Here is a 14,383-nt window from a genome sequence, read left to right as displayed (position 1 = left end):
TTTTTTTTTTTTTTTTTTTTTTGAGACAGGTTCTCACTAAATTGCTAAGTTTTCCAAGCTCAACTTGAACTTGTGACCCTCCTGCCTCAGCCTTGCAGAGCGCTGGGCTACGACACCCAGCTAGTATAAGTAATGTTTTTGAAGACCTTCCTTCTTGTCTCAAGTGGTATCCTCAAGGAAGGCTCTACTCCGCTCTCTAAATCTCTCACTACTTTTCTCCCAAGGTGTAGGTCATTGCTGAGAGGTATTGGACAGGTGTGGAGCTGAGTCAGGAAGAATCCTCTTCCCTTAGAAGTTGGAGAAAAAAGGAAGGGGTGAGTAATCACAGTGAGATAATAATAAACGAGTTCATCTAATCCTCACATGAACCCAAGTGATTATAAACATCCCAAACGCCGCGTTAGTGATGAGGAAGGAGGCTGAGAGAGGAATTTGCCTGCAGTCACAGGGCCACATTTGGGATGACTCCTGGCCCGGTACGTCCTTACAGGTGTGTCCGGCCCTGTCCTGCGCAGTTCAGAGTCCTGGACGCCATGGGCTTTGAAGCTCTCAAGGTGACAGAGAAGGCAAAATGGTCTGTCTGAAACGCGTCCTCTGAGGCATGGATAAAGGGACGGGGGCCTTTTAGCTAGGAGGACAGAATTCAAGACTTCGGTGTGCAAACAGCCCCCGATACGCCAAGGACTTCATCTGACATCATTTCAAACCCTCCCTTCCTCTGGATAATATAAGAATATTTTCAGAATCAGTCATGTAAATGATCAGTAATTGTCCTCCTGCTCTTGATTCGTTGTTTCATCTAAAAACAATTAACAATGAGGAAGAGAGGAACGCGTTTTAGTTTTCAAGACATTTAAATGCAGTAAAACTATTTCATGTGTGAACTTAACCAAATGAAAGTATCACACGTCACTGCTCACAGTTTGAGTGTTTGAAATTTTAAACACAAAAACTCCAAATGTTCCTGTAGAGTGGCACAACGGAAGCAACATGTTCGGTTTCTGTGTCATGGGCGTCACTGTGCAGTTGTCCCTCATGTCTGTGGGAGTTCGGGTCCACGACCCCCACGTAGACTGTACTTCGTGGGTGCCCAAATCCCTCATATAAAAACACGTCTGTGGGCTGGGGATTTAGCTCAGTGGTGCCGCCACCTGCCTCGCAAGTGCAAGGACCCGAGTTCGATCCCAGGTACCAAAACCAAAACAAAACCACATTTGCATAAAACCTACGCACACCTTCCTGTATGTGGTAAGTCATTTCTAGTTAACTTATCATACTTCTTACAGTGGAAATGCTGTGTTTAGTACTTGCTGTACTCTATTGTTTAGGGAATAAGGATAACAAAAAGGTTTGAGAGTCGGGTGTGGTGGCACACACCAGAATCCCAGCACTTGGGAGGCTGAAACAGGAGGAGCACCTTGAGTTTGATGTCAGCGTAGGCTATGTAGGTAGTGAGTTCCAGGCCAGCCTGGGCTACAGTGAGACCCTGTCTTGGGAGAAAACAAACAAAAAAAAAGACAAAGGCCTACACATCTTCAGTAAGGTGTGATTTTTAAAAATATAATTTTTGAACCATGGAGCTGAATCCATAGATGTTGAACCTTCAAATAGAGAAGGCTGATTGATGTAGGAATATGTACTACCATTTGGATGAGAGTGCTGCACTATGCCCAGTAGTACCGCGTTATTATAAACTTACCTCAGGCTGGGGATGTAGCTCAGCAGCACTGACTCTGTCTGCCTGGCAAGCAGAAGGTCCGGAGTTCCATTCTCAGTACTGGAAAAACTGACAAACAAACAAACTTATCTTGACCATCGTGCCCATAACTGATTCCACCTGTTAGGGACCAGCTACACAAATGGGAATTCTCCGAATTAACTTCCATGCAGACTGTGATGTTTGTTGCAACATAACATATCAAAAAGTGCTAATTTTATTTTATTTTATTTATTTATTTTTTGACTCTAAGAGAATTGTATTTTTTACTCAAAGAAAATCTAAATCTCACAGAGTGGCTACTTTAACCCTAGGTTTGTTAAATTTTGCTATTCTCACATATTTGCTTTAATTCTTTAGTTTCTTCCTTACTTTCTAAGAAAATAAGTACAGTATAGCCTTGGCTCATAATTTCAGATTATGAGGGTTTATGTTTTAAAAAGTCAAGAGAAATTTTACAATCAACAGTTTGGAAGTTCAAGTCAATTCAGGGGAATTCATAGCTTCGAAAGATCTCAATCCATATTACTCGGGAAGACTCATGTCCTTTGCTTGTATAGACATTAAAACCGGCTTCTCTAATATGAGAAAATGAAAAACTGGAAAGTCTTCCTATATAGGGAGGGGGTTGAAGGGAGGGCAGAGGAATAGCGAAAAATAAGAACCAAGATAGATTATGTGAAGGTGCAAATTTCCAATGATAAATGTCATTACATTGTATACCTAAAATGTACCAATAAAATTAAAGAATGTTAAAAAAATAAAACCCAATTCTCTTACTTCCAAAACCAAAAATCTCCTCCCATTTCAGATCCTACAGCTTGAATTCTTGCTGCTGAGTTTTCAGTTCTACCTAAAATTTTTGCTCCTAGATCCATTCCTTCAGCTGCTAGATCCATTCTTTCAGCTGTTATGAATTTAAATATCGTTTGTTATATTTTTCCTAAGTTTTGGCTTTTCTTTCTTTTTTTTTCAGCTTTAATTGAGTTTATTGGTACATTTTAGGGATACAGTACAGTTACATTCATTGTTGGGATCTTGTACCTCTACATGACAAGTCTTGATTCTCATTTTTTCCCCTTACCTCTGCCCTCCCCTCACCCCCTCCTCCCCTCCTCATCTACAAACACTTTATTTTCATCTTTTCATTCTCTCACATTTTTTTCTTTTCCCTTTTTAAAATTTGTATCATTTGTATTGTTATCTATCTATCTATCTATCTATCTAGCTATCTATCTATCTATCTAGTGGTACTGGGGATTGAACTGAGGGCCTTTGCATTGAGCTACATTCCCAACCCTTTTTTATTTTGAGAGTCTTGCTAAGTTGTTAAATTGTCCAGGATGAGCTTGAACTTGGGATCCTCCTGCCTCAGCCTCCCAGAGTGCTAGGATTACAGGGATTACAGCTACTATGTCTGGATTTGTGTTGTATTTTACATTTTTCTTATTTTATATTTTATGTTATAATATTATTTTATTATAAAAACTCAACAGACCTTGTATAACTCAGGAAAGAGAATTTTACCACTGACATAGTTTAGAATAGCTTTTGCATGGTGACAATAAAAAGCATACTAGTTTAGTGAGTTTGAGGCCAGCCTGGGCTGCACTGACCTTGTCTCAAAAAAACAAAACAACAACCACAAAAAAAGGGACACTAGTTTTTAGTTGCTTTTGTGATTGTTTTAGAGTTATCTACACAAATATTCCTCTCCACTGCCGCTTGCTCTTCCTGTCCCATCATCCGCGGGTCCCTGAGTGAGGTATTGGTAGCCTCGTGGGGCACAGATGGGAGGACAGACAGCACACAGACACTTCTCTGAACCCCTGTGTCCCTGCTGCTAAAAATGGAATTTAAACTGGGCATGGTGATGCACACCTGTCATCCCAGCTACTCAGGAGGCTGAGGCAGGAGGGTTGCAAGTTTGATCTTAGCCATGACAATTTGGCAAGACTCTGTTTCAAATTTAAAAAAAAAAAAAGAGAGAGCGATGAGGGCATATCTCAGTGGTACAGTGTCCCTGGGTTCAATCCCTAGTACTGAAAAAAAAAAAAAAGTCATTTAATAGCATCTCTTGTAGAGGACTGCTGTGAGATCCAGTGACAGAATGTATTGCCAGGAGGCTTCCTTCCCTCCCTTGGATTTGTCCCTTTCCTCTGCAGGACTGCTGGGGAGGAGGCTCCCTTACCGACTCCGGCTGGGTGTGGCACTATTGCAGAGGGAATGTCCCCCATGCTGACTCCCCCACATCCCAAATCACCTTCCTGCTTGCACCTTAAGGATGGATTGAGAAGCTCCCTGCCCTACTATGGGAGTGGCTCAGTGGTAGAGCGCTTGTTTAGCACGCTGGAGAACCTGGGTTCAATACCCAGTAGTGCCAACCCCTCCCCTCCAAACCCGTCCTTTCTCTGTGGCGATGGTTCTTCAACTTTACACTGCACCAGGATCTTTGGAGGGTGTCTTAATTAGTTTTCTTGTTGCTGAAACAAAATACCCAAAGTTGAGGGAGGAAAGGCTTATTTGGGTCACGGTTTGTACAGGTTTCAGGCCATAGTTTGCTCGGAGGCAGGGTGGCATGACAAATAGGCATTGCAGAGAGTTCATGGTGGGCAGAAGGCAGCAAAGCAAGCAAAGGATCTTAGCAGCTTCTTTCTGCCCCTTTTAGACTCTATCTAGGCAACCAGGATTAGGGCAGTGCTGAACCAACCCTTAATCATGGCGTCACACACTCTAGATTCAGCCACCTCTGAGAAAGCCCCACCTATGACTGTATGAGGCTTTGGGGGGACATCTAGACACAGGTCTGAGGCATATAACAATCTGAGCTCTCTGGGCTACTCTTAGAGTTTCTGATCCAGACCTTGGAAGGTGAGACTGGTTCCCAGGAGAGACAGATGCTGGATTCTTGAGATTGTGGTTTGAGAACCATTATCCTAACTCATTTGTGATACTTTCATCCCCCCTTGCCGGTGATTAAGAGACAGTGGACCAATGAGATACAACGAAGGGGTTCCTGTTGGAGCCAGAATTACCCCCTCCCCAGGAGGCCAATGTGTCTCAGTGAGCGGTGGCAGCCTCTTTGTGAACATGAGCGTAGATGGCCCTCAGTAAAGCTGATCTTCTGGACTGCTGAGCAGGAAAGTAGAGGGAACTTGGTCTCCTGATAATGTATATCGTCCAGTCCAACCAACTTTGGGATTGCTTTTTTTTTTTTTTTTAATTCTGGGGAAATGTACATTGATTTCCAGGTTAGTGGAGTACAGGATGTGACAGAATGCGGGGAGTCGAGGATAGAGGTAAGGAGTCTGGCCCAAAGAACACACGATAGGTTGGTTGGGCTCAGATCACCTGGAGAAGGCTACAGATGGAGTAGTTGTAGGGCAGTGAGATGGAGGATTCTGGCTGGACGTGGCAGTGCACGCCTGTGATCCCAGCACTTGGGAGGCTGAGGTGGGAGGATCACCACCAAGTCTGAGGCCAGGCAGGGCTGCATAGTGTGTCCAAGGTCAGCCTGAATTACAGAGACCCAGCTTCAAAGAACAAATGAGGACTCTGATCGAGGCGAGAGATCCCGCATTTGTTGCAACATTAGCTTTATTTTAGTTGTTCCAAGGGCGACATTCCTTGTTATAGTCTTGGCCTTTTTGTCTTTCCATCACCTCATCTCCGGACTATCAAAAGGGCAAAGGCAATGAAAGAGGTGTGTGTGCATCTGTGCCCTGCAGAGCGGAGGACGTGCAAACGATGGTGATCAGACCCCGGGCAGGCAGGTGGCGGCCCGTGGGCCTCCTGGGACCTGGAGCCTGGCAGATGGCACCGCTCTGGAGCGCAGCTGTACTTGCGGCACACCAGATCCCGGCCTGAGGCCTGCGTTGGTTTCTTGGTAAAATGAACGCTGCAGCCACAGGGGCGTGGGGTGGGGGCTGCCAAGGCCAGGTGAGTAGAAGTAGTGGTAGGGATGCCTCACAGGTCACCGGGCGCCAGGCTGATGCCTCTGAGTTTCTCCTTCCCCTCCACCTCCTTTACTCTGCAGTGGAGGAAATGCAGGTGCAAGCCGGCCCACGGTAGACAGGCTGAGAACGGACGGGACATTGGATCTTAATGACCTGTATATTTATTTTTTAAATTGTTATTACTGTTTAGCCCAGGCTGGATTCAAACTCACAGCAATCCTCCTGCCTCAGCCTCCTGAGTGCTGGGATTACAGGTGCGCACCACCACGCCTGGCCTGCATCTGTCCTTATTTGTCTTTTTTAGTGGAAGCTAAAGGAGCCAAGGATGTACTTGTCCCTGATGCTCTTAGCTTTGATTGCCACTCAGCCAGGGGCACAAGAAAGGGTCAGGCCAGGCTCTCCACAGTGTTTGGAGAGAGGCCAGCCACTGCTCTGCAGAAGCTTGTAGGTGTTGCGTGACAGGAGGTGGTGCACAGAGGCCTGCACACTTTCTGAAATAGATCAGGCTGGGTGTGGTTGTGCACATCTGTAATCCCAGCTACTGGGGAGGTTGAGGCAGAAGGATCAGAAGTTTGAGCCCACCCCAGACAATTTAGCGACTCGATGAGACCTTGTCTCTAAATAAATAAATAAACCAACGAAAGCTGGAGACAGAGCTCAGTTGCAAAGTTCCTGCGTTCGATCCCCGATACAGTAAGAAACAAAATAAAACCACTTTGTCGCGATCTGTTTAGGGACTGCCGGTGGGGCATGGGCCTCAGGCTGACTTGTCCCCAGCGTGACTGTGCTGGCCGCAACACGTCACTGCCACATGGACGTCATTTCTCGCATACACCCAGAGTCCGCTGAGCAGGACCCTTCCTTGCTGGCTCCAACTTTCTGTGACTGGTGACCCTCGGCTTGCAGCAGCAGCCCTCGTTCCTGACTCCCTTCTGGAAGTCATTCTAGTGAAGCTAAAGGGTTAGTAGGAGCCACCAAATTTGTAGCCAGCTGGTCTTAAGTGAAACCAGCTGGGGACCCCAAACGTGGCTGGTGAGGCAGTCTGCTTGAAGACTTGTACTCAACCTTCAATTTGGCAAAGTCTTTGCAGAAGGTTCCTGTCACGTGTTTAATAGAACACTTTCATTTTCTGGCAATTCGGAACAGGTCTGAATTTCTTTTCTTTTTGATGAGGTGCTGGAGATCGACTTAAAGCCTTGCATATACCACACAGATCTGAATTTTTATCTCGGTTGCTAGAACATTATTTTATTTCTCTGACATCAAATGATTCCTGATCTCATGCTTTTACATGTTCAGGTGGGATGATATTCAATCTTGGGGCTTACTCCAAGTGGGGCTTGAAAAATATGGGACGTGTTTAAACCGTAAACGAATTTATTACAGTAAAAGACACGTTGCCATCCACGCCCCTCAAAATAATCTCCCTCACTTGGTCAATGTTTTTATTTTATTTTTTTTGGTGCTGGAGTCTGAACTCAGGACCTTGCACTTACAAGGCAGGCATGGTGCCGCTGAGCTAAATCCCCAGATCCATCTCTCCCTCACTTTGAACACACTTATCCCAGTGGGTTTGCTGTTTTCTGAAGCAGTCCCGAAGTCCTCTTTGGTGAGTGCCTTCAGTTGAACTGGCATGACTTGATGTCCTGACTTCAAAAAGTTTACCTGTCACGGTCATTTTAATTCAGAGAAGAGCTCCAAATAAGTAGTGAATAAGGGAAATGAGGCCACACTAGTTTTTTGGGGGGGAGTTGAGACAGGGTCTCACTATGTAGTTGAGACTGACCTGGAACTCACTGTGTAGCCCAGGCTGGTCTCAAATTCACAGCGATCCTCCTGCCTCAGCCTCCCGATGCTGGGATTACAGGCCTGCGTCACTATGCCTGGGCCATTGTAGTTTTAATTTTACTTTGTAAAGCCGCTCATGAAAGAGATCTTCCAGAACTGCTATGGAAAGTGAGAAGGACGATGGGATAAGCAGGTTCGAAGGGCGGGGTATTATCAACGGCCCTCTGTCTTTCACTGTAATGAAATTTTAAATATTTAGACATTCACTGTCTCTTTTGATCCCATCGAGCATTTGTACTTTCATGCAAAGGTTGTGGGATTCCTACATGGGTAAAATTGTTTGAGGGGGACCCCTCCAGGCCACACAGATTACCCTGATAGCCCTTTGTTCAAGCCTCTGTGGCCGCAGAAGTCTGGCCAAGGGCAGTATTTCCTTGCGAAGCTTTAGTACAGGACTCTTTGTTCAGATCCCTTCTCCTTGTCTGGATCCCGCCTGCTAGGGTTTTGCTTAGCAGGACACCAGTCCTCCGTGACCTCCAAACCACACTCCAGCCTGGAAATATCACCTGTCACTGCAAAAATGACAACTCAGATCCACACTTTTGCAGGGAGCGTGGTATTAGGGATTGAACCCAGGGCCTTTGCAAATGAACTACATCCCAACCCAACCTTTTATTTTTTATTTTGAGGCAGCATCTTGGTAAGTTGCAGAGTTGCAAGCTGGGCTCAAGCTTATGACCCTCCTGCCTCGGCCTCCCCACAGAGTGCTAGGGTTACAGGTGTGCACCATCGTACTCAGCAAGCGATTTTTTTTTCTTGTAAAATTGCAAAATACACAGTTCTCAGAGCCTTCTGAGTTAAAAGCTTCTCTGAGTTTCTGCTGACCTGCAAAGGAACAGGGAGACTTTGGTCTCACCACCTGTTGATTCCTCCAAGGGACAGGATGAGGGAGTGGTCTCTGTCAAGGGATTGGCTGGAATGGGGGGGCGGGGCTTGCAGGTCAGACTGCGGCTCTCTACAGAGTTAAAATCAAACATGTCTCAAGCCACAAAATTAACTTCCGTCTGAAAACATTCCCTGCTATCTTCTGCAAAGGAAATTCACATTCCTCTTAGTTACAGCACTGTGATTTAATTTTAAGAATCCTGAATTTACTACGCTAAGAGAAAGTTATCCCCTCCCTGTCCCTTCTGGGAGTCACATTACAAAGACTCCTCATATCAGTGGCTTGCAGTGAAGTGGGACTCACTCCTGTGTGTCTGTGGGGGTTTATTTCCCTTGCTACAGAAGGGGCCTAGGGCAATCTTATTTATTTATTTATTTTTTTGGTATGGGGGATCGAACTCGCACCTTTTGCTTGGGAGGCAAGGGGCGGCACCACTGAGCTAAATCCCCAGCCCTTACTTTTTTTTAATAGCAGAACCTTTATTGGTACGTTTTAGACATACGTAATGATAACGCCACCGCAGGGGATTTGCACCGGTGAATGATGTATCTCGCCTCTCTTTTCCCCCTTGTCCCCCCTCCTCCCCTCCCTGGGTATAAAAGCTTCGTTTTCAGTTTCTTCCTTCTGTTTTCTCTTTTTTCTTGTCCCTTTTTTCCTGTCTCCCTCCCTCCTCCTCCGTTCCCCTTCCCATCTGAACATTTTCTTCCCGTTCCCCGTTATAGCTTATACATTTATTTATTTTTTTGGTACCGGGGATCAAACTCAGAAGCGGGTCCTTGTGCTTGAGAGGCAGGTGGTGGAAAACTGAGCTAAATCCCAGGCCCTCTATTATACATTTTAATCCTTATTTCCACTTTTGCATTCTCACAGCAGAGAAACAATGAAGCATTTAAACATGGGCGTCTGATTCACTGAAGTGTATGATCTCAAGATGCATCCACTTAGCTAGAAATGTCTCTAGCTCATCCTTTATGTTTTTTTTTTTTTGTACCAGGGATCGAACTCAGGACCTTGTACTTGCAAGGTAGGCACAGTGCCACTAAGCTAAATCTCCAGCCCTTCATCCTTTTTTATGGCAGAGTAGTACTTTATTATACAAACAAACAAATAAGCAAACAAACAAAACCCACATCTGCTTTATTCATTTGTCAGTTGGTGGGCATTGGGCTGTTTCCAAGATTTAGCTATTACAAACTGTGCTGCTATGGACATGGGTGTGCATGTATTGCTGTGGTCTGATGCTTTTAATTCTTTTGGGGAGATACTGAGCAGGGGAATAGCTGGGTCAAATGGAACCTCTAGTTTTAGTTTTTTGAGGAATCTCCACACTGATTTCCACAGTGGTTGCACCAGTCTACACTCCCACGGAGAGCGGAGAAGGCTCCTTTTCCCACACAGTCCTGACAGCATTTGTTACTGGTTGATTTCTTTGTTTCCCTCTCATTGAGTGTATTGGTACATTTTAGGTATACAGTACAGTTACATTCATTATTGGGATCTTGTACCTTTACATGACAGGTGGTCTTGGTTCTCATTTTTTCCCCTTGTCCCTGCCCTCCCCTCACCCCCTCCTCCCTCCCGTATTTACAAATGCTTTATTTCCATTTTTTCCTTTTCTCATGTTTTTTTTCTTTTCCCTTATTACCTTTCCCCTTCCCTTCCCACTTTCCCTACACCTTTAGCCCTTTTCTTCCTATTGCACATTGTCAATTATATCATTAGATCTTATGTACCATTATAGTTTTTCACACCAGAAAAACTATTTGGTATTTATACACGTGTGACTTATTTATTTCACTTAGGAGTATATCCTCAATATGTATCCATTTTCCTATGAATGACTAATTTCTCACTCTTTTTTTTTGGTACGGGGGATTGAACTTAGGTCCTTGTGCTTGCAAGGCAGGCCACCGAACCGCTGAGCTAAATCCCCGGCCCGTAATTTCTCATTCAGTACGGCTGAGTAGTATCCCATTTTATAGAAAAATCACACCTTTATACAGTCTCCAACTGATGGGTAAATGGGCTGTTTCCAAATTTTAGCTATTGCAAACTATGCCACTATAAACATAGGTGCGTGGTTGATTTCTTGATAACTGCCATTCTTTCTGTATTAAGGTGGAGTCTCAGCATTGTTTTAAATTGCATGACCAGTAATGCTGAACATTTTTTCACATATTTATTTGCCGTTTGTATGTCTTCATCTGAGCAGTGTGTATTCATCTCAGATGATCATTTTTGGATTTGGTCTTTAAATTTGGAGGGTCTGGTCTTTTTGAGTTCTTTATATATTCTAGATAGTAGTCCTTTATCTGATGAATAGCTAGTAAAAATTTTTCTCATGCTGTGGGTTATCTCTTCACTCTGTTCGTGGTTTCTCTTGCTGCGCAAAAGCTTTTAAAAATCTTTTCTGTACTGGGAATCCACACAAGACCTGTGCTTGCCAGGCAGGTGCGGCACCACTGAACTAAATCCTTGGTCCACAAAAGCTTTTTAATAAGATGAGGTCCTAGTTATTGATTCTTTGTAGTATTTCCTGTGTGTGGTCTGGCTTTTGTTCATAAAGTCTCTGCCTGTTCCTTTGTCCTCAAGTGTTCTACCTAGTCTCTCTTCCAGAAGATTTAGTGTTTCTGTCTTAATATTTAGATCTTTGATCTGTTTTGACTTTGTTAGTGCATGGTGAAAGACGCGGTTCTAGGTTCAATCTTCAGCATGTGGAAAGCCAGTTTTTCTAGCACCATTAAAAAGAAGCTACCTTTCTTCAGTAAAGGTATTATTTGGCTCCTTTGTCAAAGATAAGGTGGCTGAACATGTTAGTTACTTTCCTCTGGTTGCTGAAACAAAACTTCCAGCACCAATATTTGGATAGGAAGGGGTTTATTTGGCTTACAGTTTTTATAAATTTCAGTCCATAATTGGCGGACTCCAAGGCAGGGATGACAAACAGGCCTGACAGAGCAGGAACAACACGGCACCCACAAGTCAGCAAAAGCAGCATGGGAGCCTTCACAGCGTCTCCCTGAGCCTTTTATCTTAGTCAGACCACTTAGGGCGGGCAGCACTCATGCCCTGAATCCCAGGGCCCTTGAGCCTAGCATTGCATCACGAATCAATTCCAGCTTTACGCACTCTAGATCCAGCCTATGGCCACTTGAGGCTTTGGGGGGATATCTAGACCCAAACCATATACTGAGAGGGTCTGAAGTTGTTTCTGCATCTTCTAATGTGTTCCACTGCTCCCTGGGTCTGTTCCTCTGCCAGTACCATGCTGTTTTTATCACAGTAGCTTTGTAATATAATTTCAGACAGATTGTGATACTCTTTGCCTTGCTTTTGTTGCCCAGAATTGCTTTTGCTATTCTAGGTCTCTTCTGATTCCAAATACATTTTAGGATTGTTTCTTCTAATTCTGTGAGGTATGCTGTTGGATTTTTTATTGGGATTGCATTATAACAATTTGCATTATAGCAATTTTGAAAGTATGACCATTTTCACTATTTGGTTCTTCCCATCCAAGGACAAGGGACATCTTTGATTTCCTGACATCCTCTTTGATCTCCTTGTTGACAGTATGGTAGTTTTCTGTGTAAAGGTTTTTTCACTTCCTTCATTAGACCGATGCCTAAGTATTTCATTTTTTGGGATGCTGTTATGGACGGTGTTGTTTCTCTAATTTCTCTCTTAGTGAATGTGCTATTTGTGTATAGGAAAGCTGTTGATTTTTGAGTGTTGACTTTGTATCTACCTACTGTACTGAATTTGGTGAACAGATCTAAAAGTCTTTTGGCGGAGTTTTTGGGGTCTTCTCTGTAGAATATCATGTCATTTGCAAATAATGGGAATTTCACTTCTTTTCCCATCTTTATTCCTTTTAGTTTTTCCTCTTGTCTAATTGCTCTGGCTAGTGTTTCCAGAACTGTATTGAACAAGAGTGGTGACAGTGGGCGTCCTTGTCTTGTTCCTGATTTTACAGTGAAAGCTTTCAGTTTTGGTCCATTCAGTATGATGTTGGCTGTTGGTTTGTCATAGATGGCTTTTATCAGATTGAGGTAAAGACCATCTATCCCCATTTTTTGTATGTTTTTTTAAATTCATGAATTGGTGTTGGACCTTGTCAAATACTTTTTCTGCACTTATTAAGAGGATTGTATGGTTTTGTCCTTAATTCTGTTAATATACTGTATTACATTTATTGATTTACATATGTTGAAACATCCCTGCATCCCTGGGGTGAATCCATCTTGGTCATGGTGTATAACCTTCTTGATGATTTGTGCATTCTGTTTTATCTTATTTGAGCAGGACACATTTATCAAGTCCTTGGCATTGTCCTCCACCTAGTATGTGCTCAATAAATAGAGATGCCGTTATCATTTGTAACTAGTTTAATAACTAGTGTGTATTCTTCCTCCTTTTTAAAAAATACTGTAGATCAAACCCAGGAGTACTCTATCACTGAGCTACTTCCATAATCCTTTTTATTTTTATTTTTTATTTTGAGGCAGGCTCTTGCCAAGTAGGACTCAACTTGCAGTCCTCCTGCCTCAGCCTACCTTATTGCTGGGATTACATGTGTGCACCACCATACCTGGCTTATATCTAATACATAGTCTTTCTCTTTTTTTCCTTAGTAACAGAACCCTGATCTTGTTGGCTGGGATAAATTCAATGCCTCGTCTCTTCTGCACCTATCTGAGGCCATGTGACTGTACTTTGTCTCCTGATCTGTAGATAAAAGTATTATATGAGATGATCGAGAGTCTCAGCTTTGATCATTGCTTTTGTCTCTCCTTCTACCTCTTCTTGCTGCCTGAAATTTGGGCGTAGTGGCTGGAACTGCAGCAGCCATACGGACAACAAGGTAACTTGTGCAGAAGCCACCCAGTTAACAGCAGAAAGGTAAAAGCATCGGTCACATTGTAGAAGCCCAACAGTAGTCTTAGACTACCTACTTCTGGAACAAATCAACACTTACATGTTTATTTCATTGTCACTTTTAGTTTTTAAATGATACGTAGCTAAACCTGACACCCAACTGACAACATTATTATCATTCAGAACCAGCTGAGCTGGAATGACAATCTTGATAAAGTCAGGAGTTGATAAAGCGATCAAACAGTCTCTTCAGAGATGATGAAGAGAGAAACCATTCAATGATTCGTTCTTCACACGTTTCATGAGCAGCTGATAGGTGGTTGGCCTCCCCCTGGCCGTGGACACAACAGGCTCCATAGTGCATCCAGCTGAAGGAGGAGACACATATAGAACTGCAAATGTGTTTTTTTTCATTAAGTTTACTGGCACATTTTAGGTATACAATACAGTTCCATTCATCATTGGAATCTGCAAGTGTTTAAAAAAAGAAAGCATTGGAAAGAATCAAGCACAGAGTGCAGATATTGGGCAGAAAACGTAAGAAAGGGCTTTGTTGAAAGTGACTTTCAAGGTGAGAAGTAGGCTGCTGAGTTAGTGTTCCATCCCTACAACAAATGCCTGAAAAAACAAACAATGAAATGCCTGAGCCGACCAACTTAGAGGGAGTGAAGGTTTATTTCGGCTCACAGTTCCAGAAGTTGCAGGTCCTGGTGCTTTCAGCTCGTGGAACATCAGGGCAGGGCCACATGGCAGAGCAGAGCTGCTCACTTTAGGGCTGGGAAAGGAAAGAGAGGAAGACGAGGCTGGAGGCTCACAGTCCTCTCTGAGGCCACGCCCCCAGTGACTTAAAGACCTCCCACCAGACCCCGCCCTTTAAAGTTTCTGCCAGCTTCAAAAAGCACCAGGGTGGGCGCTAGGCCTTCAATACGTGGCCTGGGGTGGGGGTGGGGGTGGGGATAGTTTAAAATCCACATTGTAGCAGATATCTTAGTCTGTTCAGGCCGCTGTAACAAAATACTAGACACCAGATGGCTTATAAACATGAGCATTTCTTTCTCATAGTTCTCAAGGCTGGGATGTTTTGTGAGGCCCTGTTTCTTT

The sequence above is a fragment of the Fukomys damarensis genome, unplaced genomic scaffold (genome assembly GCF_012274545.1).
Source record: "Fukomys damarensis isolate Sample0158 unplaced genomic scaffold, DMR_v1.0_HiC HiC_scaffold_12, whole genome shotgun sequence".
Classification (NCBI taxonomy): Eukaryota; Metazoa; Chordata; class Mammalia; order Rodentia; family Bathyergidae; genus Fukomys; species Fukomys damarensis.
This window is presented reverse-complemented; position numbering follows the sequence as displayed.